The sequence below is a fragment of the Lathyrus oleraceus genome, chromosome 4 (genome assembly GCF_024323335.1).
Source record: "Lathyrus oleraceus cultivar Zhongwan6 chromosome 4, CAAS_Psat_ZW6_1.0, whole genome shotgun sequence".
Classification (NCBI taxonomy): Eukaryota; Viridiplantae; Streptophyta; class Magnoliopsida; order Fabales; family Fabaceae; genus Lathyrus; species Lathyrus oleraceus.
This window is the reverse complement of record NC_066582.1, coordinates 331,155,343-331,177,850: the sequence shown is the minus strand read 5'-3', so window position 1 is coordinate 331,177,850 and position 22,508 is coordinate 331,155,343. Positions and strand designations below refer to the sequence as shown.

Below are 22,508 nucleotides of genomic sequence, written 5' to 3'. Positions count from 1 at the left end.
TTTTATGCATTCATCGATGATATCCATGAAGTAACATGTATCTTCTATTGCAGGTGCTTTCAAGAATTGGGAAAGAATGAATTCAATTTTCTCTTCACCTACTTCGAAGGTGAGTCGTCCTCGTTTTACGTCTATGATTGCACCGGCAGTTGCTAAGAATGGTCTTCCTAGTATAATAGGTGTAGTATCATCTTCTCTAATGTCCATAATTGTGAAGTCAGTGGGAATGTAAAACTGACCTATGCGTACGGGAACGTTTTCAAGGATTCCTACAGGATATTTGATGGAACGATCTGCTAATTGCACAGACATTTTGGTCGGTCTTAATTCTCCCATTTCCAGTTTCTTACATATGGATAAAGACATAACGCTAATTCCGGCTCCTAAATCGCATAAGGCTTTGTCGATGACAAATTTTCCTATGTGACAGGGTATAGAGAAACTACCCGGATCCTTGAGTTTAGGGGGCATGTTTTGGATTATAGCGCTACATTCGGCAGGGAGTGTAACAGTTTCGCTATCCTCAAGCTTCCTCTTATTAGAAAGGATTTCTTTTAAGAATTTAGCATATGAGGGCATCTGCGTAATAGCTTCGGTAAACGGAATTGTAACGTTTAATTGCTTAAGGAGATCAACAAATTTTCTAAATTGGCCTACATCTTTGGTTTTAACAAGCCTTTGAGGGTAAGGTATAGGTGGTTTGTAAGGTGGTGGAGGTACATAAGGTTCCTTCTTTTCTAGGGTTTCCTTATTACTCTCTTCCTTTTCCTTAGGTTCACTTTCCTCAGTAGATTTCTTAGGGTCTTGGTTTTCTATCCTTGGGTCAGACGGTCCTTCCACTTCCGTTCCACTTCTTAATATAATTGCATGAGCTTGGCTTCTCGGATTGGGTTGGGGCTGTCCAGGGAATGTACCAGTTGGGGCAGCAGTAGGTGCTTGTTGTTGAGCTACTTGAGATATTTGTGTTTCTAGCATTTTGTTATGGGTAGCCAAGGCATCTACTTTGCTTGCTAGTTGTTTAAGTTGTTCGCCAGTGTGTATGTTCTGGTTTAAGAAATCTTTATTGGTTTGTTGTTGGGAAGCTATAAAGTTTTCCATCATGATTTCCAAGTTGGATTTTCTAGGGGTATTATTGTTAGGATTCTGTTTCTGATATCCCGGAGGTATAGATGGGGCTTGATTTGGAGACTGTCCAGGTGCGTATAAAGCATTATTACTCTTATATGAAAAGTTTGGATGGTTCTTCCAATTTGGGTTATAGGTATTCGAATAGGGGCTTCCTTGAGCATAGTTTACTTGCTCTGCTTGGATTCCAGTCAAGAGTTGACATTCCGCAGGAGTGTGGCCTTGGATTCCACAGACCTCGCAATTCTGAGTTATAGCAACCACGACGGCTGGAGGTGATACATTTAAACTTTCAATTTTCTGGACCAAAGCATCCACTTTTGCATTGACGTGATCAAGGTTACTTATCTCGTACATGCCAGTTTTCGGTTGAGGTTTTTCCACCGTTGTTCGTTCGGTTCCCCACTGATAGTGGTTTTGGGCCATGCTCTCGATAAGCTGGTAAGCATCAGCATAGGGTTTGTTCATTAGTGCACCACCTGCAGCGGCGTCTATTGTTAACCTTGTATTGTATAAGAGACCATTATAAAATGTGTGAATTACTAACCAGTCTTCCAAACCATGGTGTGGGCAAAGTCTCATCATGTCTTTGTATCTTTCCCATGCTTCGAAAAGAGACTCGTTGTCTTTCTGTTTAAATCCGTTTATCTGGGCTCTTAACATAGCTGTTTTGCTTGGCGGAAAATATCGGGCAAGAAAAACTTTCTTCAACTCGTTCCATGTGGTGACTGAGTTGGAAGGAAGTGATTGAAGCCATCTTCTAGCGCTATCTCTTAATGAGAAAGGAAAAAGACGAAGTCGAATTGCCTCTGAAGTGACACCATTAGCTTTAACAGTATCAGCGTATTGGACAAATACGGATAAATGAAGGTTCGGATCCTCGGTAGGATTTCCAGAGAATTGGTTCTGTTGCACAGCTTGCAACAGCGAAGGTTTAAGTTCGAAGTTGTTTGCTTCGATTGCGGGCGGAGCAATACTTGAATGCGGTTCATCTTGCGATGGAGCGGCGTAATCTCTAAGAGCACGAGCTGGTTCTGCCATCTCGGGTATCGAAGAAAAAATGTTTTTGAAATCAGGAAGGTCTACAGGAGGGAGATTGTTCGCAGCACGATATTCCCGAATTCGTCGTAAGACTCGGAGATATAGTTCGATATCGTTGATTCGTAAATAGAACGGTTCGCCTTGTGAGCGAGTGCGTGGCATACAAATCAACGAAAGAAAGAAAATAGAAGAAAAAGAAACCTTAGTCTCTACAGCGTAACGGAAGAGTTACGATATCGATTGAATAAAAGTCCCCGGCAACGGCGCCAAAAACTTGATCGCTCGACTGGGTGAGTCGAGAATGGGATACAAACTGCAAGTGCACAGTTCTATCGCGTAGTTTTAAAAGATATCGATCCCACAGGGACTTATGAATCGATATACCGTTATCTAAGGTTACTACGTAAATCTAAGGTGAAAATGTTTGATTGTTTGGGGAAAAACTAAGAGCTAAACTAATATCTAGATTAAATATTAATGAAACGGATATCGGTATGTAGTTCGTCAAAACTAGGGAATCAAGTCTTTGTCGGTTTCTTGGTTTTAAAATGAATCGTTTCGGTTAACTTTATTGGTTAAAGGTTTTATCTCAAACTCTCGCTCTGTTGAATAAACCATGATTTTATATTAATGTAGCTGTCACTTATAATTAAGTCAAAAACCATATTTTGAAAACAATAAAGTTGCAGAAACTCCTTTTAAGAAAATACTGACCGTTTTAAACACCCTTATCTCAAACTCTCGCTCTGTTGACTTAGGTTATATAATCAAATCCAAATGCTTAACTCTCGTCCTCACATTCAATCTTTAAAAATACTTTTTGGAAAAGGTCAGAATTTAATTAACTCTAAAACTTGCTCTCGCCCTGATCTAGAATTAATGCCTAACTTACACTGTCCAGTTAAAATCTCAAACTCTCGCTCTATTGATTTTAACTTCTTTATGTCTTTTACTTTTGTAAAAAATCTTGTTATTAAACCTGTAAGTTGAGACCGTAAAAAGATTGATTTTGATTTTAAGTTTAGATAGACCGACTCAGTCTTGATCCCTTATTCTGCTTACTTTACATACCGATACCTAGGCAAATTAGCCAGACATGCTAAATAAATAAGAATTTATATCATGCATAAACAGACTCATTCCAGGCAGATAATATAGATAAATAATAAAACAAAATATTAAATAATGATTAAAGAACCTGAATGCGTAATACAATAGTCTTGAACACTCCACCACAAGCCGGTAGGATTTGTTCTTGGATTCTTCAATTAAACAGTAAATTAAATCAAGGAAATAAAAATGGAATATAACGTAAGGTTAAATCCGGTATAAAGTTGCACAATAGTTTCCGGTGTAGAAACTATTATGTGAAAAATATCTAAAAGCTAAAACGGGAAAGGTAAATTTGCAAGGGAAAAAGAATGTAAAGCTTGCAAAAGAAATAAATAAAATAAACAATGCTGGAAAAGAAAAATAAGCAAAAGCTAAAACAGAAGGTTTGAAAAGCTTCGGCAGAGTAGACGGCAAAAGAGGGGAGAGGAAGCGGAACCCTTTTAGGTTTCTAATGTAGCTATTTATAGTAGTGCTTCTAACTGCTTTTTGTTTCCCACGAGTCTTCAGCATGGCTAAATACACGGCGTGGGCATAGGACACGAACTCTCTCAACGTCTCTTCAATTCTTCTGAGGGCGTGACTTGCGCCAAAAAGCTAGTGGAATGGTGTGACGCTCGTCACACCATGTGTGACGCTCGTCACAGGGGTGCTTTTAGTGTGACGCTCGTCACAACCCTTGTGACGCCCGTCACAGGCACAACGTGCGCTTTCTTTGGGCTGGGCTTGGTCTTTGATATTTGTTTCCTTTTTACTCCTTTCTACACCTCCTTTTCTTCCCTTTTTCACTTTTGCTTCAAAATGGATACCTGACATAAATAGCAAGGAAATACTGCATAATATCTGATAAAATGAGATAAACTAAAGTAAATGATAATATAATCTAATTGAATTAAGTCTTAAAATGTGATATAATTTCGTGTTATCAGTGCTAATGCATGTTAGAGATTTGGTATAATGAACCAAACTCCTAAAACATACCACACACTAAAAGGAAAAAGATCAAAGGAGGGACCTATCTCATCCATGCTTGTATTGGTTCATCTGAAAACATTTAATTCATGAAAAATATCAAAATTAATCCAAAAAATAATTTTAATTCAGAAAATGAAAGAGAAAAATATTTAAACATTTTTGGTGAATGTCCCATATTTTTTGGATTAATAATGAAATTAATATGAATTAAACAAAATAAAGGGATTAAATGAAAAATCAGAAAATAAAAAGAAATTCAAAAAAACAAGGGCCATCAGATCTCCCTCATTAATTGAGGTGGCAAATCTAATGGCCACGCGCGCGCTGTCCATGATGCACCAAGTCAAATGCGTTGCAACAATGGTAATCAGAACCAAGGACCGAGATTAAAACATTTTGAATGGATCTGATGGTTGAGAGGCGTGACAACACACCACTGGAGCTAGGGCTCCGGTCTTCTTCTCCGGTGGACCTAACCGGACTAGTCCATCATCAACCATCACTAAAATAAAAACCAAGGACGTGGATTCAAAGAAAAAATGCTCAGGAGCTTGAATCTGGCCTCAATTTTCTCTAATTCCAAGTATATAGAAAGATACAGGGATTTGAATTTTGAGGATCATGAATTGAGTTACTTCGATTTGACCTCAAAGCAACTCAATCTTCTTGCCTACATTGGTAGGACTTCAGCCAACCAAAAATCACAAAGAATAATGAATAATTGAGGGAGAATCGAAGAGATGAAAATTCTAGAAAATTACCTTCGAGGGAGCTTCAACCTTGCTTGATCTCGATTCCAATTGTGCTTGGCCTTGTTTCAGAAGCTTGTAGGAAGTGATTAAGATCAACAAATGGCCTGGACTCTTGGAGTTTCAATCTCAAAACAAAATGATATTTGAAGCTCGATTTTCAAATGAAAACCTTCAAGAGTATCCTTTAATGGTGAGGGTTTGGATTGCAGGTTCAAAGCTTGGGAATGAGGTCCTTAATTCTGAGCAATGAGGGTCTTATTTATAGCCAAAGAGATTCATTTCCACACACTTCCAAAAATTTCCAAATTTAGCAATTCACCTTGCATGCTTGCATGGGCGTCTGATAGGCCCATCAAGTGATGTATTCAGGTCCAAAAATGAGTGAGAATCATGCTGAAATCATGTCATGCGGCGATGCATTTGTGTTTGAAATGTGGAAGTGAAAATCATCTGAATGGTACCTCACATTGCACCATTGTGCAAGTGCTTAATTCTTTGGCCAAATGAGATGATCTTTGACTTTTTGGAAAGGTGAGATCAAGGGGAACAACTTTCATGTTTAACACTTTTCCATTTGAATCTTGGATCATGATGAATTTTGAGGTGGAGGTTTGGAAAATTAAACATGTTTGAAAATTTTCTAAGTATTAAGTCAAATGTTCACTTCTTCCACCTTGAATAACTTTTTCTATGGACTTTAAATGGAAAACATTCCTTCATAAAAGTTCTATCTATTTCAAACCTATTCAATTTGGTCACAAATTTGACCTCATTTTAATTTGGCATGAAGGAGTTATGCATTTTAGAAGTTGAGGAAAATCACTTGTTCAATGGTAATGGTCCAAAGTGACCTATAATGTTTCCTCTTGGCACATGCATTTGAAAGTTGAATTTGAACTTCCTCCAAACATAAAAGTTTAAGTAGACATATTGAATTTGATCATGGAACTTTAATGGCTTTCATCTCATAAAACGTGTCCAAGTTATGGTCTTGGGAAGTTGATCTCCAAACTAGGGTTCAGACAAAATGACCTATAATCTTTCATCATAAAAATTGATCTTCCAAGCAAAATTAGCTCTTGACTTAAACATGAAAGTTGTTTATAATGTCATTTTGAGTAACGTTTCTCTTAGAATAGTTTTCATATGACAAACTTTGTAGGAGATAGGGTCTAGGGAACCCCAGTTTTGACCAGTTGACTTTCTTTGGTCAACCACCATGAACTATCTTACTAGCTTCATATTCTCTTGACTTTTGGGACTCATGGAGTATCATATATGAGTAAGATGATGTAATATGAAGTATCCCTTGAAATCTTTGATCAAATGTTGAAAAAGCTTGTTGAGGAAGTCACACAAGATACCCAAATGAATTAGGGTTTCCAAGGCAAACAAGCTTCAAACTCTTGATGAATTCTTGATCAATATGATATGTGAAGACAATGGGGATTTATATATGATGTCTAGAATCAATGTAACCCATCTCTTGATTAGTCTCCTTGCATTGAGGGTCTTAAACCCTAGGTATGAGCTTGATGAGGCCTTGGTGGATGCACACACTACCTACAAAAGCAACAAATGATACATTGACATATTTTTGGTATTTTGGTTAGTAAATAATGAAGAAAAAAAAGTATGATACAATCAAATGTGCTTGGTGACCTCTCCTAATGCAAACCCGATGAATGAGGGGTAAGGAGGATGCCAAGGTGTGATCTCAAAGTCAATGCATATGATGAGATGTCATAAGGGAGCTTAGGGCCAAAATTGGGGTCTTACAGTTGCCCCTATTTAGGGACATTCTAACTGAGGATGCGAAGGTTTAAATCTTCGAATCAACTTAGTAGAATAGGCTTAAATAACAACATATAGAAACAAATTTTGGTCCCTAAGAGACCTCATGATGCATATGATATGAATGTTAAAAATAATTTCTGTGGGGAAAATGTTGCCACAAAGGAAAAGAATCTAAGAGACTGAAAGTCTACAGGAGCATAATGCATTCCATAAGGAAAACTCGCTAGGGAGACAGAGACTCTGGGGACAAAAAGTTGCGCGTAGGCCAGGCTACGACTTAAAACTGCTAGAGACACGAGGGAATTCCATGAAAATAAATCAATGGAAGGACACGGTTGGGGATAAAGGAGAAACTGCAGGGAAAATGGGTAGATCAGAACAAAACTGAAATTCCTGAATCAAACTCAACTGGGGAAGAATAATCTTCAACACAGGAGTATCAAAAATTTATTATCTATTACCGGTTACTAGGTAGGAAGATAACATAATATGACAGAGAGGGTTCCGTTACCGGTTAGGGTAAACATATCAAGGATGACTCGCTGAGGAAAAAGAGGTGTGTTTGTTATCGGTCACTGGGTAGGAAACAACCTGCTGGGGAAAAATATCAAATAGGAATTACAACTACTACTGGTTGTCATACCCCAAAATTTGCCCCTAATTTTTGCTTTTTCTACCAAACCCGTGATTCTAACCCCGTTCATGTCTCATGCATACGCATCATTCATTCACGGTTAACATTGACATACAAACATCATATATTCAAGGTTTTTGGTTAACAGAGCAGGTTTGGATCGAAGATGCTGGTATTGCTCATCGTGTGGAGGGGCAACCCTAATTCTTGATCTTGAGGGATCTTGTTGCTTGGCTTCTGCATGAACTAGGATTCTAAGCTCTAGTTGTGGGCCCATGGTCAGAGAAGTTGTTGTTGGAGTTTTATGTTTGGTTTAAAGCCCTAATCAAGAATAACCGGTGTTCAAATACCCTTTGCTTGGTTGACTTCGGATTCAGGATTCGTCAGAGCCCTAAGCATTGATTTCAGAAGGTCATGAATCATGTGATTTGCTTTGAGGGAGTGGGAAACCCTAGATGATGGTTGAGGTATTATCATCCATTTATGTGTGCGTTCAAGTTTGAGGATTCATTTTATTCATTTGGTCTAGTATGGATGATTTGTTTGCTTGGTCAAGATTCATAGTCCTAATCGCTTGATTAAAAGTTCATTCAAGGCTTTGCATGTTCAAGACCTCTTATTTAATTGATGTCCATCTGGGTTGATTCATAGTAGGACTTGGGCCAGTTGGTCAAAGATATTATGGTCCATGTTCAATTGTCCATAAGCCTGAGTCAGTTGATGCAAGATATTGTGGTCCATAAGAAAATACACATTTTTACCTAAGTTGACTTTTGGTCAACTATTGACTTTTTGGTCAATCAGTTGACCAAAATCAATGTACCCTACTACCATCCCTCGATTACCTTGATCTTGGTCCCAATGCCCATCAAATTGCCTAAGTTCGTTTTAACCAGGTTATCCTCATCTTTGTTCATAATCACATAACCATTTTGTCAAATTTCGTTCATGTCCATCTTGAATCGCGTTAAGACCATCATCGTTTCAATAACGTGAATCGTTCAAAATTAAATCCCACTTCCAAATTACATTTCAATCTTTCAAGTTCCAAGGATTACATCCGATTCTACAAACCAATTTCATTACACTATCACAACAAAATACAAAAATCAATTCAACTGGTAACTTGTTCACTTAACTATTCCATTCCAATTCAACCACTAAACCAAGTCAAATTACAAATTCAAACCATATATATTTCATTAAACCCAAATCCATTACAAATTCATTCAACCATTAGTTCTAGATTTCCCAAATAGCCGACTAATGGATCCAGAATCATCGTATGGAAGTTTGTCGAAGCCAAGTAAGGCTTGTTACGACACAAGTAGTTTGTTGAAAGGAACAAACATTAAGACACCTCTCAGGCAGGATATGCAATACCCATGGTAAGCCAATGGCGTCACCTATACCACCAAGAAGTCCAACCTTTTTGTTTTCAACATGGTAGACACATTTCACAGTCAAAGCCGCCATTGAATCCGTTTTCAGCTCATGAAAGTGATTATGGATCTACAAAGGAAATTCACCAACTCACATGGTAAACCAAGAAGTAAATACTGTTGGTTCTAGTAAGAGGCTAGATGAGTCAGGTGCGCCTAATTGAAGATGCTATTGCTGTCGGTGAGACAAATAAAATTTTGGACACTTCTATACAATCCAAGGAAGAAAATCCTAGGAAGTTGTCAGAACAACTAAATGCATCTTCAATGGAATATGAAGTCGCAGTTAGTGAAACTTGATCGGTTGACGGTCCTATAAAAAATTGCAGCAGTTAGACTCAAGATGGATGCAGTTGGAGTATTGACCTATGCTCACCAATATCTAGAAGTTCAACTTAAGGAGTCATGGTATGAGAAACTGCAGCGATGGGATGATGCTCTCAAGGCATATACTTCAAAGGCATCTGAAGTAACAAGTGCACAACTTGTGTTGGACACCGCTTTAGGTAGGATGAGATTCCTTGCTGCATTAGCTCGATGGGAAGAGTTAAGTGACAATGTAAGGAATATTGGACCCCAGCTGATGCAGTAACTCGTCTTGAAATAGCACCAATGGTTGTTAATGCTGCTTGGAACATGGGAGAATGGGACCAAATGGCTAAACTGGTGTCTCAGTTAGATGATGGTGACGAAACAAAAATTTGAACTGCAGGAAATAATGCTTCTAGAAGTGACGGAAATAGTAATGGCACCTTCTTCAGGGTTGTTCTATCAGTTCGCAGAGGAAAGTATGATAAACCACGCAATGGGAGCATCTGGAGTTGTAAGCAAAAAGTGCAAGAACACTGCTGCGGAGCATGGGCAAACAATATTGGACCTGCTTTTATCTGAGGCACACGCCGATAGAATCAAAAACATCCAAGGAATGATAAGAAAAAGTTAACAGCTTCATCTGTAGCTGGGAAGCGGAGAAAGTTTGGGTCGCCAGACAACATTGACACTGTTGTGTCACCATCCCACTTGAACAGTCAAATCCAAGGGCAAGCGCATATACAACTGCAAGAAAGGAGCAACTGCATTCAAGGCGGTGATTAGACGCACAAAAGAATACAAATTCGAGGTTGAATTTCCTGCCGAGATTTGAAGAACGACTTGAGCATTTGGAGAAAGTCAATCATGAGAAAGGAAGAAATGCAAAACAGAAGCAGTTGAAATGGCCAAGGACCAAGATTGCGGTACAGAGTCCAAGTATCACATGAACCTGCCATGAAGAAGAAAACAAGAACCACAAATCAAAACATGAACAAAAGCTGTAAAACGACATCCAAAACAATATTGGCATCGCAACCCGGAAATGACGGTAGGCCACCCACATGAGTAATGACCACAATCCAAAGCTGCAACCCAACAATAGCAATTCAAAAGCCCAAAACCGAAGCTGTTAACGAATCAACTACACATTGAGTGGCGCCACCAGCATGTCCAATCAAGCCTTCAAACAACACTAACATTAAAAGCAAGGCTGATCTTCTGCAGCACGCACATTTACATAGCTCACACCATTGCTCCTGCAGAACAAGATTAATAGTTAACAATGATCATCTAGATCGACACCAGAATAATACAACCAGGGTCAACCAAGAATGTCTAAAACCTTCTTTACGTCTTGATCCTTCTTCATTCATGATCTTCATGCCAAAGATTGAGTCATGTGCAAGCTTATACAAAATTCGTCTTGGCAAGGTTCTTTGTATGTCACCCTTGTTTCTCCCAAGCATGGTCGCACACATGCATGTTCACGACATAATAAGGCGTCAATAAACCACGAGTATATCAAGCCAGCATGAAACATGTCATGTGGCGAGTAATATCAGAATATCTGACTTCAATAAGGTTGGTTCTTTGAAAGGGCATGAAATGCTGAAGGAAAGAACTGCCAACGAAGATCTTGGTCTTGCACAAGATTGTCTAAAATGCTAATGTGGGTCCTGATGCCGTGGATGCTATCTGGAAGAAACGATTGAGGGAAATTGCAATATGGTATTGTCCTCATAATAGTAGTAACCTTAATGACCATAGCAATGCAGACTCAGTTTCACAGCTTGGTTCCCAACAACCTTAGAATATTCTTACCGGAGAAGTAAGCCCCGAGCAGAATAATACAACTAAGCGGGCCGTAGAGGGCATTGCGATTCTTCTTGATACATGATTGCTTACCATCACCCTTGCATGACTTATATCTCCTTGTGTTGAGAAAAAAACTGCGAGTGGTCTTCATATCCTACTTGGGTGCAGTTGTGCTTTAACAGTGGCGATTTTCCTCACCTCTTCGTGCTCATCGGAATCAAATACATACCTGCAATATCAGTTCACCTCACCAGCTTGCGCATAAACCTTAGCCTTGAATTTTTCCCTGCATAAACAAACCACACAATTAAGCCAAATCCAAAAACACCTTGTCGTCGCCGTTCTTCCCATCTGTTGCGTTCTATTTATCCTTTCTTTTCTCACTGTATACCAAACAGCCAACAGAGTCCACAAACCCTGCATGAACCAACCAGTATGATAATTCAAAAGTAACGTCCAACCTGCAACGGCAACCTACAACATTTCGCTGACCGCATTCGTATACCTGCAAAGCTGGGAAAACTGATAACAGTTAACACACATGACTAAAAAAAAAGGATAACTTCCAAGAAAATGAAATTCAACCTTATAACAGAATGATATTCACAATATCATATTGCATTTGTAATTGACTTTTTACCAACTAACTCGCAAACTCTTTCACTAACCTCACCATAATTTGTGGAAAACATGACCATTGTGCCCCACACCTCCAACTGAACTCACAACATCAACTCATTCGGTCCTAACATCCGTTGAAGCTCCTAACTATTTTCTAATTAATTTTGAAACTACTAATATAATATTAATTGTCCTAACTAACGCAGTAGGGATGCAAAATTAACTAACACTAACAAAATTCAATTTAACTGAACATATTATAATCTAACAGAGTGAATAAACTATAACAAACTTCTACTTTGAGATTTAACAGAGTTAAACGCTGCCCTAACGGTGCTACCCGAGCTGTCCGATTCAGTTAACCACTTCCAACTTTATAAATTCAGAGTATCACAATTCATTTTTTCGGTTCCCACTCTTTTCTTCTGGAATTGCTCACATTCTTGATCCTCTTAGGCCTCACTATACGCTCAGAATTACAATCATTGTTAGAGCTTCAACATCAGAAGCTCTAATTAGTGGAGCTTCGACCTCATCCTCTCACTCTTCCTCACAGAGCGACACGACGATAACATGAAAACGGTAGCAGAACATCCAAGAAGAAGAAGAAGAAGAAGAAGGGATTTGAATAAGTGGAGAAGAAGCGCTTCATACCTGGTGGCAATCAGAACTCCAAATCTGGTGAGTTTTCTCGATTTCGATTTCGTTCTTCATTATTCACGTACGTGTACGCAAACCAAACCGGATGGTGAACGTTGAGCATGAGCCTCTAATGGACGATTGGAAGTCGCGTTTTTTTCTTGCTAACGCGGACTTGTATTCGAGGGAGATGGAGCCATGAACATCCATGAAGAACGTTGCCGATATGGACGGAAGCATCTCTGTCGTTCTCCTTTTTTTCCCACTCTAGGGAGACTCAGGCGCAGGCTTGGCGGTTCGGGCCTAAGGCCCAAACGGTCTTGCTATCAACACCCCTCATATTAGGGCCTACCCTAAGGCCCACTATGTTTTTGGACTGTCTGTTTGGTTTATTTTGGCTACTGTTAGTTAATTAGGGTTATATTAGCTTAATTAGGTTTTGTGAGTTAGACTTAATTAGGTTCAGTAGATTCCTAATTGTTAATTAGATTTAGGGTTTAGTATTAATAGATTTTTAGGAATATTAACCTTGGTTAAAAATCGGATTAATTTTAGAATTAGAATGATTAGGATTTTAAGAAATGATTAGAATATACTTAGAATTTTAGGATAATGCTTTGGTTGGTAAGTAGATTTTATAAAATAGTAAAAGCTTATGATTAAAACACAATTAGAATTTAGAATATTAGATTAGGGTAATCTTTTAGAATTTCAGAAATTAGAATATAAGTAGGTAATAAACATTGGTTAGAATTTAATTAGGATCTTGAAAATGTGGTTAGATCGAATTGAATTTAGAATATTGTTTTAGAAATTAGAATTAAATAGATCTTAGAAACATTAACTTTATGATTAGAAGTAATTAGATTTAGTTCGAAATTTTAGAATTTAGATTTAATTGAATTTTAGGTTAATTAGATGAATCCTTCTAACATTTTAGAAAATAGAATAGTTTAGAATTTATCATTGATTTTTCATTAGGATTTCATGATTAGAATTTTTAATTCAATATTCCATAATTAACAAATGATTGTTTCACCCCTTAGTGTAGAAATAGTCCAATTTTTGCATGTTCCCATAGTTTAGGCTTTGAGAAAATAATTCCAAAATAAACATTAACCCTTTAGGTAGTCATACACTCAATTCAACTAATTTTTCCCACCGATTAAGTTGATCAAAGTACGCTTTGATTAACTAAATCCTTTGATTGTGCTTAATTCCCCAAGCTTAGTCAAGTGGTCAAAAGACACTTGATCACTTGATAAAGCAAGTCCTTGTGATCAAGATGCTGGATTTCCAAGTTCAATCAAGATTCAAAGATCAAGATCGAGAGTTCAAGCTATGCAAATCAGTACAAGACAGGACTACTGTTCAAGCACTACAAAGGTCAAAAATAAAAACTTGTTAATCATGAGCCAAATTATGTGCCATGAGTCTTAAGTAATAGAGAAGGAATGGATTGGAGTATTCCTACCCCCATTCTGAATATCTTTAGGTGCAGGACGAATGACCTGTTTGCTCATTGTATTCACCTCTATTCATAGGCTTTAGCACAACTCGATTCAAGTCGATTCACAAGCCTCTTCTCTATTCAAAGACAACCATTCATCATAGGAAGCTGCAAGGAGATTCAAATTCAACATTCATCGATTACGATGTGAATTGCACGTCATGAGCCTTAAGTAGTAGAGAAGGAATGAGACTGGAGTATTCCTACCCCCATTCTGAATATCTTTGGGTGCAGGACGAATGACCTGTTTTCTCATTGTATTCGCCTATATTCATAGAATTTAGTGCAATTTAAATCGAATAATTGATAAGTCTTTCTACACAGATTGAAGCGCAGATTGAAGATCAGACTTTCGTCTTTCAGGGTTTCTCTTTCTATCCTTTTGTTCTCCCGGTAAAACAAACACCATTTTGTAAATAAACTTAAAAACAATTAACCCTACGATTAGGATTGTACAATACGAGCCTTAAGCAATGGAGAAGGAATGGGACTTGAGAGTTACTAGGAAAAAGACCAAACAGAGGATATTTGTCACAGGTTAGAGTGAACATATCAAGGATAGACTCAAAGGGAAGAATATTCGTCACCGGTTAAGATGAACATATCAAGGATAGACTGTCGGGGAAAAGTAGGAATTATATCTATTAGTTACTTGGATATAATATATAAGAGAGAATATCCTTCATCGGTTAGGATGAACATATCAAGGATAGACTCAAAGGAAAAGTAGGATTTACAACTACCGGTTACTGGGCAGAAGACCGTAAAGAGAAGAAAACCTATCATCGGTTAGGATGAACATATCAAGGATTAACTCTCTAGAGAATGACATAGGGGTTACGACTACCTTTATACTTGGTAGAAAACCACAAAGAGGAGAATATCCGTCATCGGTTAAGATGAACATATCAAGGATAGACTCAAGGGAAGAATGTTTGTCATTGGTTAGGATGAACATATCAAGGATAGACTACCTGGGGAAATAAAAACGAATCTACTGGGGAAAATTAAGAGGAAGTAAATTACTATTACCGGGTATTTGGTAAAAGTAAGGTACTCGTAAACCGAGAAGAATATTACCAGTTATTGGGTAATAAACTTTCGGGGGGCCAAAAACATCTATCTAGGTAAGAACTAGAAAGAAACGGCCAAACAAAAACTCGACCCGATGAGGATATAACTCAGGGGGAGAGGTTTCATCCAGACAATTAGCTGGGGAGGAAGCTGAAATATTAATCATCCACGAGGAAATAACTCAGTGGGGAATGAGAAAGGTTAAATTCTTTCTGCTTAAGGGGCTGATACTCTACAATTGAGGGAGGACAGACACACCAAATCTGTATAGAGAAATAGTATCAGCATAGCAGAGGATCGGAAAATAAGGAATCAAATGCAATGACAATGCATAATGAAATATCCGATGTATGAATGTATATGTATATATAATTGATGATTATGCTAACAAAACAATCACAAAGGATACAAATGTCACTGGTCTGAATCATTGCCACAACACTCGGCTAATCTCGACAAGATGGAAGCATCAATTGGAGAAAAAGCTCGGGATGAACACCAATCATCCATTTATGAATATTTCAAACCCTGGCTGAGAAAAGATCTACTGAGGACTTGAATTATCAACTCTGCGGGGAATTTTAGGTCAACACCATACCAAATGGGAGATAACCTTCCAGAGGACCACAAATACTGCTGAAGAATCAAAGCTGGCGGGAATCAGAAGTGAACTCCGCTGGGGGCTTGCGGGGAATAAAACTTTGTGTTGGATCTATGCAAACTGTTGAGAAAGTGAGCCTACAACTCAATTGGGGAGGCGATTACAAACTCAGCTGGGGAACTGATTTGCCGTTGGGGAGGAAAAAGTGACCAAACCAAACACTTGGGGAAGACCAATAATGCTCCGCACTTTAGGACTCAACTGCTTTCAAACTGTTGTTGATATTCCTTACTGAAATAGATTACTTTTTAAAGTAATTTCTTTCATCATTTTAAGAGAAATGATTTTTATTTTATTATTTCAAAATTTCAAAATTATCATCATAAAAATTCAATTCTATTTGGCTGAAAAATAAATAAGAGTAGAAACAATTGGATTAAAAGATCAACTTTATTTAATAGAATGATAGTCTGTAAATGACAAGACTCCACAGATCTTTTACAAAAGTTGAAAAATGGTAATTTACATGGAAAAGGGATACATTGAATACAATGATCACTAATCTTTCTACCAACTTCAATATCCACTGTGTTCTTGGCTTCAGTTGAGAATGATGAATCAGAATTGACTGACTTGCTCAAAACTGCCTCAAGACTAGAGATCAACCAAATGTAGTTACTTGCGATGCTCCCTAATTTTTGCATAGATTGTCGCAAGGCGAGGTACTCATCTATCAGGATAGATTTTCTGTTTTATGTCTCTAATTTTTTCCTGGATCGCCCTTTCGGGTTTTCAATCCACCGAGACGCTCATTTTCGCCTAAGCCGCCCTTTCGGATTTTCAACTTAGCGAGTTGTTTTTTTCTTTTTAGGAAAAGTATTTCTTGACTGCATCGGCATTCACAGAACGCGTGAACTCTTCACCATCCATAGTTGTAAGAATCAAAGCACCGCCTGAAAAGGCTCTCTTAACAACATATGGGACATCATAATTAGGAGTCCATTTGCCCCTAGCATATGGTTTGAAAGATAGAATCTTCTTGATGATTCTCTTGATGTTCTTGTTTGCAGCTTCAACAACCCCATTCATCTTAGGCCTATAGGGAGAAGAATTATGGTGTGCAATCTTGAAGTCTTTACAAAGAGCTTCCACCATATTATTGTTCAAGTTTGATCCATTATCAGTAATGATCTTACTTGGCAAACCATAACGACATATAATCTGATTCTTGACAAACCTCACCATAACTTGCTTGGTTACATTTGTATACGATACCGTTTCAACCCACTTTGTGAAGTAATCAATAGCCACCAGAATGAAATGATGCACGTTCGAAGCTTTAGGCTCAATCAGGCCAATCATATCAATTCCCCATATGAAAAAGGGCCATGGAGAGGAAATAACATTCAACAGTGTCGGAGGAACATGAATCTTATCTGCATATATTTGACACTTGTGGCATTTCTTCACAAACTTGCAACAGTCGGATTCCATTGTCAGCCAATAGTAACCTGCTCTCAACATCTTCTTTGCCATGGCATATCGATTGGAATGAGTACCAAAGGAACCTTCATGGACTTCAGTCAACAACAAGTCTGCTTCGTGTCTATCCACGCATCTGAGCAAAACCATATCAGAGTTTCTCTTGTAAAGCACATCACCATTCAGGTAGAAGTTGCCAGCTAATCTCCTCAAAGTTTTCTTATCTTTCAAAGATACCCCAGACGGGTAAATCTGACTTTGGAGGAAACATTTGATATCAAAATACCATGGCCTTTCATCTTTGACCTCTTCAATAGAAAACACGTGAGTTGACCTATAAGGACGCATCATAGTCAAATTAGGAACTTCATTCCAGAATTTCACCATAGTCATCGAAGCCAATGTTGCAAGAGCATCTGTCATCCAGTTTTCATCTCGAGGGATATGATGAAACTCAACCTTTGTAAAGAAATTTGAAATCCTCCTCGCATAATTTCTATATCGTATCAAACCAGGTTGATTTGTCTCCCATTCACCTTTGATCTGATTCACAACCAAAGATGAATCTCCATAGACATCAAGATACTTGATTCTGAGATCAACGGCCTCTTCAAGCCCCATAATGCAAGCTTCATACTCATCCATGTTGTTCGTACACCTGAAAGTTAATCTAGCTGTAAATAGAAAATGAGTGCCTTGAGGAGTAATAATCACTACCCCAATGCCATTACAATATTGATTAACAGCTCCATCAAATACCATGCCCCAACGAGAACCAGGTTTTGGCCCTTCTTCAAGCAATGTGTCATCACAATCTTTCATTTTCAGGTACAAGATCTCTTCATCAGGAAAATCATACTACACTAATTGATAGTCTTAAATCGGTTGGTGAGCCAAATGGTCAGCCAAGACACTACCTTTAATAGCTTTTTGAGATCGGTATTCGACATCATACTCAGATAGCAACATCTGCCAATGAGTTATTCTCCCAGTTAGAGCAGGCTCCTCAAAAATGTACTTAATCGGATCTATTTTGGATATCAACCAAGTAGTACGATTCAACATGTACTGACGCAGACACTTAGCAGCCCAGGCCAATGCACAACAAGTTTTTTCAAGCATAGAATACCGAGTCTTACAGTCGGTGAATTTCTTACTGAGGTAGTAAATTGCATATTATTTCTTTCCAGTTTCCTCTTGCTAACCAAGAACACAACCCATACTTTTATCGAGTGCAGTCAAATACATGATCAACGGTCTTCCTTCAACAGGCGGAGATAGAATCAGAGGCTCAAGCAGATACTCTTTGATACTATCAAAAGCTTTATGGAAATCTCCGGTCCAATCATAAGACTGATCTTTCTAAAGAAGCTTGAATATAGGCGCACAGGTGGCAGTCATATGCGCTATAAATCTTGAGATATAATTCAAGCGGCCAAGAAAACATCTGACTTGCTTCTCAATTTTGGGCATAGTCATTTCTCGTATTGCTTTGACCTTGGCAAGATCAACTTCAATACCCTTCTCACTGACAATAAAGCCCGACAACTTACCAGAACAAACACCAAAAGTACACTGATTGGGATTCAAATGGAGTTTGTACTTCCTCAAACGCTGGAATAGCCTTAACAAATGATCAACATGTTCTTCTTTATCACTTGATTTGGCAATCATATCGTCAACATAAACCTCAATCTCTTTATGCATCATATCATGAAAAAGAGTGGTCATAGCTCTCTGGTACGTTACACCAGTATTCTTTAAACCGAAAGGCATATCACTCTATAACAGAATGTTCCCCAGGGTGTATAATGAATGTGGTCTTCTCCATATCTTCGGGTGCCATTTTGATCTGATTATAACCGGAAAATCTGTCCATAAATGAAAATACTTTGAATTTTGTTGTATTGTCTACCAACATATCAATGTGTGGTAGAGGAAAATCATCTTTCGGACTAGCTTTCTTCAAATCTCTATAATGAACACACATGCGGACTTTTCCATCCTTCTTCGAAACAGGCAAAATATTGGCCACCCACTGCGGATACTCAGCGGTAACAAGGAAACCAGCATCAATCTTTTTCTGCACTTCCTCTTTGATCTTTACTGCCATATCAGGATGAGTTCTCCTTAACTTCTGCTTGACCGGTGGGCATTCTGGCTTCAACGGAAATCTATGCTCCACAATCTCAGAATCCAAACCAGGCATGTCTTGATAGGACCAAGCAAACACGTCTGAATATTCTCAAAGAAGATCAACCAACCCCTTCTTAACCTCTGGACACAGTTGATGTAACACCCTTCTAAAATACCCCGAGTATATAATTAAAATAACACATATCAATCAGAGTAAATATGTAATCAAGGGTGTCACACAACATTTCACACCATTCACCATAATAACTGTCATGCTCTTTATTTAATCAAAACAACATTTTTGCATAATTCGCAGCGGATAGAATCAACCAACCATTCAAAACATATAACATATTACAGGTAAAAAGGTTCAACAACCAACAATAAACTAATTAAAACATCCCGTCCCGATGTTACATCTATCAGAGCACGACCCACTAAGTAGACGACACTAGACTCCAAGCATTAGCTTCCACTCAACTCATTTGTTCGTTACCTGAAAAATAGTTGTAAGGGTGAGTTCCTCAATCGATATAATAAGCATTATAAATCATCATGTAATGCTAAGTAAATTCACCCATTTCATCACCCTAATCGTAACATACATCCAGTAACGGCACATCAACTCAAACATCATACTTAATATCAACACAATTCCACTCCTCAATTAAATTAAATATCCATACAACAAGCCAACAAAATGCAACTCTAATGAGACTCAACTCGTCATGCATGTGGTACCATTCGGAGTAAAACTCCCAACTTAAAATCATTGCCATTTTATTGGGCATCAAGGCATAAGCCTTCAACTTTCAACTTAAAATTTGCCAATCCAGGCCAACGTGGTGTGAGCAAAGCTCCGACTTAATGCATATGAATGTACATGGCATACACGACTTTAAACTGTCGGCAACATAATAATAATAGCAATACAACAATGTTTTCGACAACATCAACTTATAATCAACTTTGGCTCACCAAGCCTACAACTCAGTATTTTCAAAAACTTTCCGTACACGGAACAACTCAGCAACATACTTGTATCAACACTTCATAACATAAATCCAACAAAATTACTCATCACAATTAACTATAATAGGCCAATCACCAATTAGGTTCACAACATTAAAATATCAATTTTTCTAATTTCCAACAGTGTTAACCGGTTAACGCCCTGGGTTAACCGGTTAACGCAGGACAAAACACACTTTCTGGCAAAACGCAACAGTGTTAACCGGTTAACGCCCTGGGTTAACCGGTTAACGCAGGCAAAACAGCACATTTCCACAACATATAACAGTGTTAACCGGTTAACGCCCTGGGTTAACCGGTTAACACAGACAAAACAGCAGTTCCTGCGCTAACACAAGGCAGAATGCAGAGTTCTCCGCATTTTCCGCCGTTGGAGGACTTCCGGACCTCCGATTCAATTTCCGTAAAAAGCTATACGTTCGGGGGAACACGACTCACACAATTACGGACTCAATTACAGCTTTAATACAACTTATTCATCACAATATTTCAGCACTCAACATCCCAATTAGGGTCACTTCAACGGTTTATCACTACCCATGACATGTTAATCTATAATACCCATTAAACGACGATAAACCCCCCTTACCTGAGATAATCCGGCAATCTCTAAGCTTCAAGCTTTTCCGTTCTTCAACCTTTGCTCTCTAGCTCTTCCTCTTTGCCCTTTCTCCACTTTCCACTTTTCAGCCGCTTCTCTGTTTCACGTGAAAACTCTTTACCAAAAAATGAAAACCCTTTTTTCTTATTCCAACTTATATATTTTCCACTAATTATTATTCCAAATAATAATAATAATAATAATCCAATAATTCAATTTATTTAATTAAATTAATAAATATATTATTAACTTAATTTAAATAATTCTCTTATTTAATTCGGGGTGTTACAACTCTCCCCCACTAAAAGAGTTTTCGTCCTCGAAAACATACCTCAAGCAAATAACTCTAGATAAGACTCTTTCATCTGACTCTCCAATTCCCAAGTCACATTGCCACCTGCTGGTCCTCCCCAAGCTACTTTCACTAAGGCAATCTCTTTACCCCGCAACTGCTTCAACTCTCGATCCTCAATCCTCATAGGCGATATTTCAACAGTCAGGTTATCTCTCACCTGTACATCATCTACTTGGATCACATGCGACGGATCATGAATGTACCTCCTCAACTGAGACACATGAAAAACCTCATGCAAATTCGCAAGTGACGGCGGTAAAGCGATACGATAGGCTACCTCTCCTATCCTCTCCAAAATCTGATAAGGACCAATAAATCGAGGTGTCAACTTCTTTGACTTCAAAGCTCGACCAACCCCAGTTATCGGAGTAACACGAAGAAACACGTGATCTCCCTCTCGGAACTCAAGTGATTTCCACCTCTTGTCATGATAACTCTTCTGACGACTCTGAGCAATTCTCATCTTCTCCTGAATAATCTTAATCTTTTCTGTAGTCTGTTGAACAATCTCCGGTCCAACCACAACACTCTCACCGGACTCATACCAACATAATGGTGTCCGACATCTCCTACCATACAAAGCTTCAAACGGCGCCATACCAATGCTCGAATGAAAACTATTGTTGTAGGTAAACTCAATCAAAGGTAAATAACAATCCCAAGCACCTCCCTTTTCCAAAACGCAAGCTCTCAAAAGATCCTCTAATGACTGAATCGTCCTCTCAGTCTAACCATCAGTCTGCGGGTGATATGCAGAGCTCAATCTCAGTTTAGTTCCCAAAGCCTTCTGCAAACCTTCCCAGAATTTCGATGTAAATCTAGGATCTCTGTCCGAAACAATACTCGACGGAATACCATGCAAACTTACAATTTTCTCAATATACAACTCAGCTAATTTCTCTAACGGATAGTCCATTCTGATCGGAATGAAATGAGCCGACTTTGTCAATCTGTCAACAATCACCCAAATAGCTTCAAAATTCTTAATTGTCCTCGGTAACCCAGAAACAAAATCCATACTGATACTATCCCACTTCCACTCTGGAATAGCTAACGGTTGCATTAGCCCAGACGGCTTCTGATGCTCAACCTTTGACTTCTGACAAGTCAAACAAGAATAAACAAAACTCGCAATTTCTCTTTTCATTCCCGGCCACCAAAATAACTTTTTCAAATCATGATACATCTTCGTAGCTCCAGGATGAATACTCAGGCCACTACGATGTCCTTCTTCAAGAATACTCTTCTTAAGTTCGGTAACATTCGGAATACACACCCGATTACCAAATTTCAAAACATCATTCTCATCAACTCTGAATTCGCCACCTTGACCCTGATTCACTAGAGTCAACTTATCAACCAAAAGCACATCGGATTTCTGACCCTCTCTGATCTCATCCAGAATACCACTTGTTAACTTCAACATTCCCAATTTAACACTATTGTGAGTACTC

The 22,508-nt window shown here is 38.3% G+C and overlaps 1 long non-coding RNA gene and 1 pseudogene across 1 annotated transcript; one reads left to right on the top strand and one right to left on the bottom strand.

The window, feature by feature from the left end:
- Nucleotides 1-1,681: 1,681 nt before the first annotated feature.
- On the top strand, nucleotides 1,682-1,781 carry LOC127077248 (uncharacterized; annotated as a pseudogene).
- Nucleotides 1,782-8,568: 6,787 nt separating this feature from the next.
- On the bottom strand, nucleotides 8,569-12,517 carry LOC127135494 (uncharacterized). The gene is made up of 4 exons (XR_007808582.1): nucleotides 12,279-12,517; nucleotides 10,531-11,516; nucleotides 10,250-10,444; nucleotides 8,569-10,137 (listed from the first exon to the last, which is right to left on the bottom strand). It is a non-coding gene; the product is annotated as an uncharacterized LOC127135494 (long non-coding RNA).
- Between the last annotated feature and the right edge of the window lie 9,991 nt (nucleotides 12,518-22,508).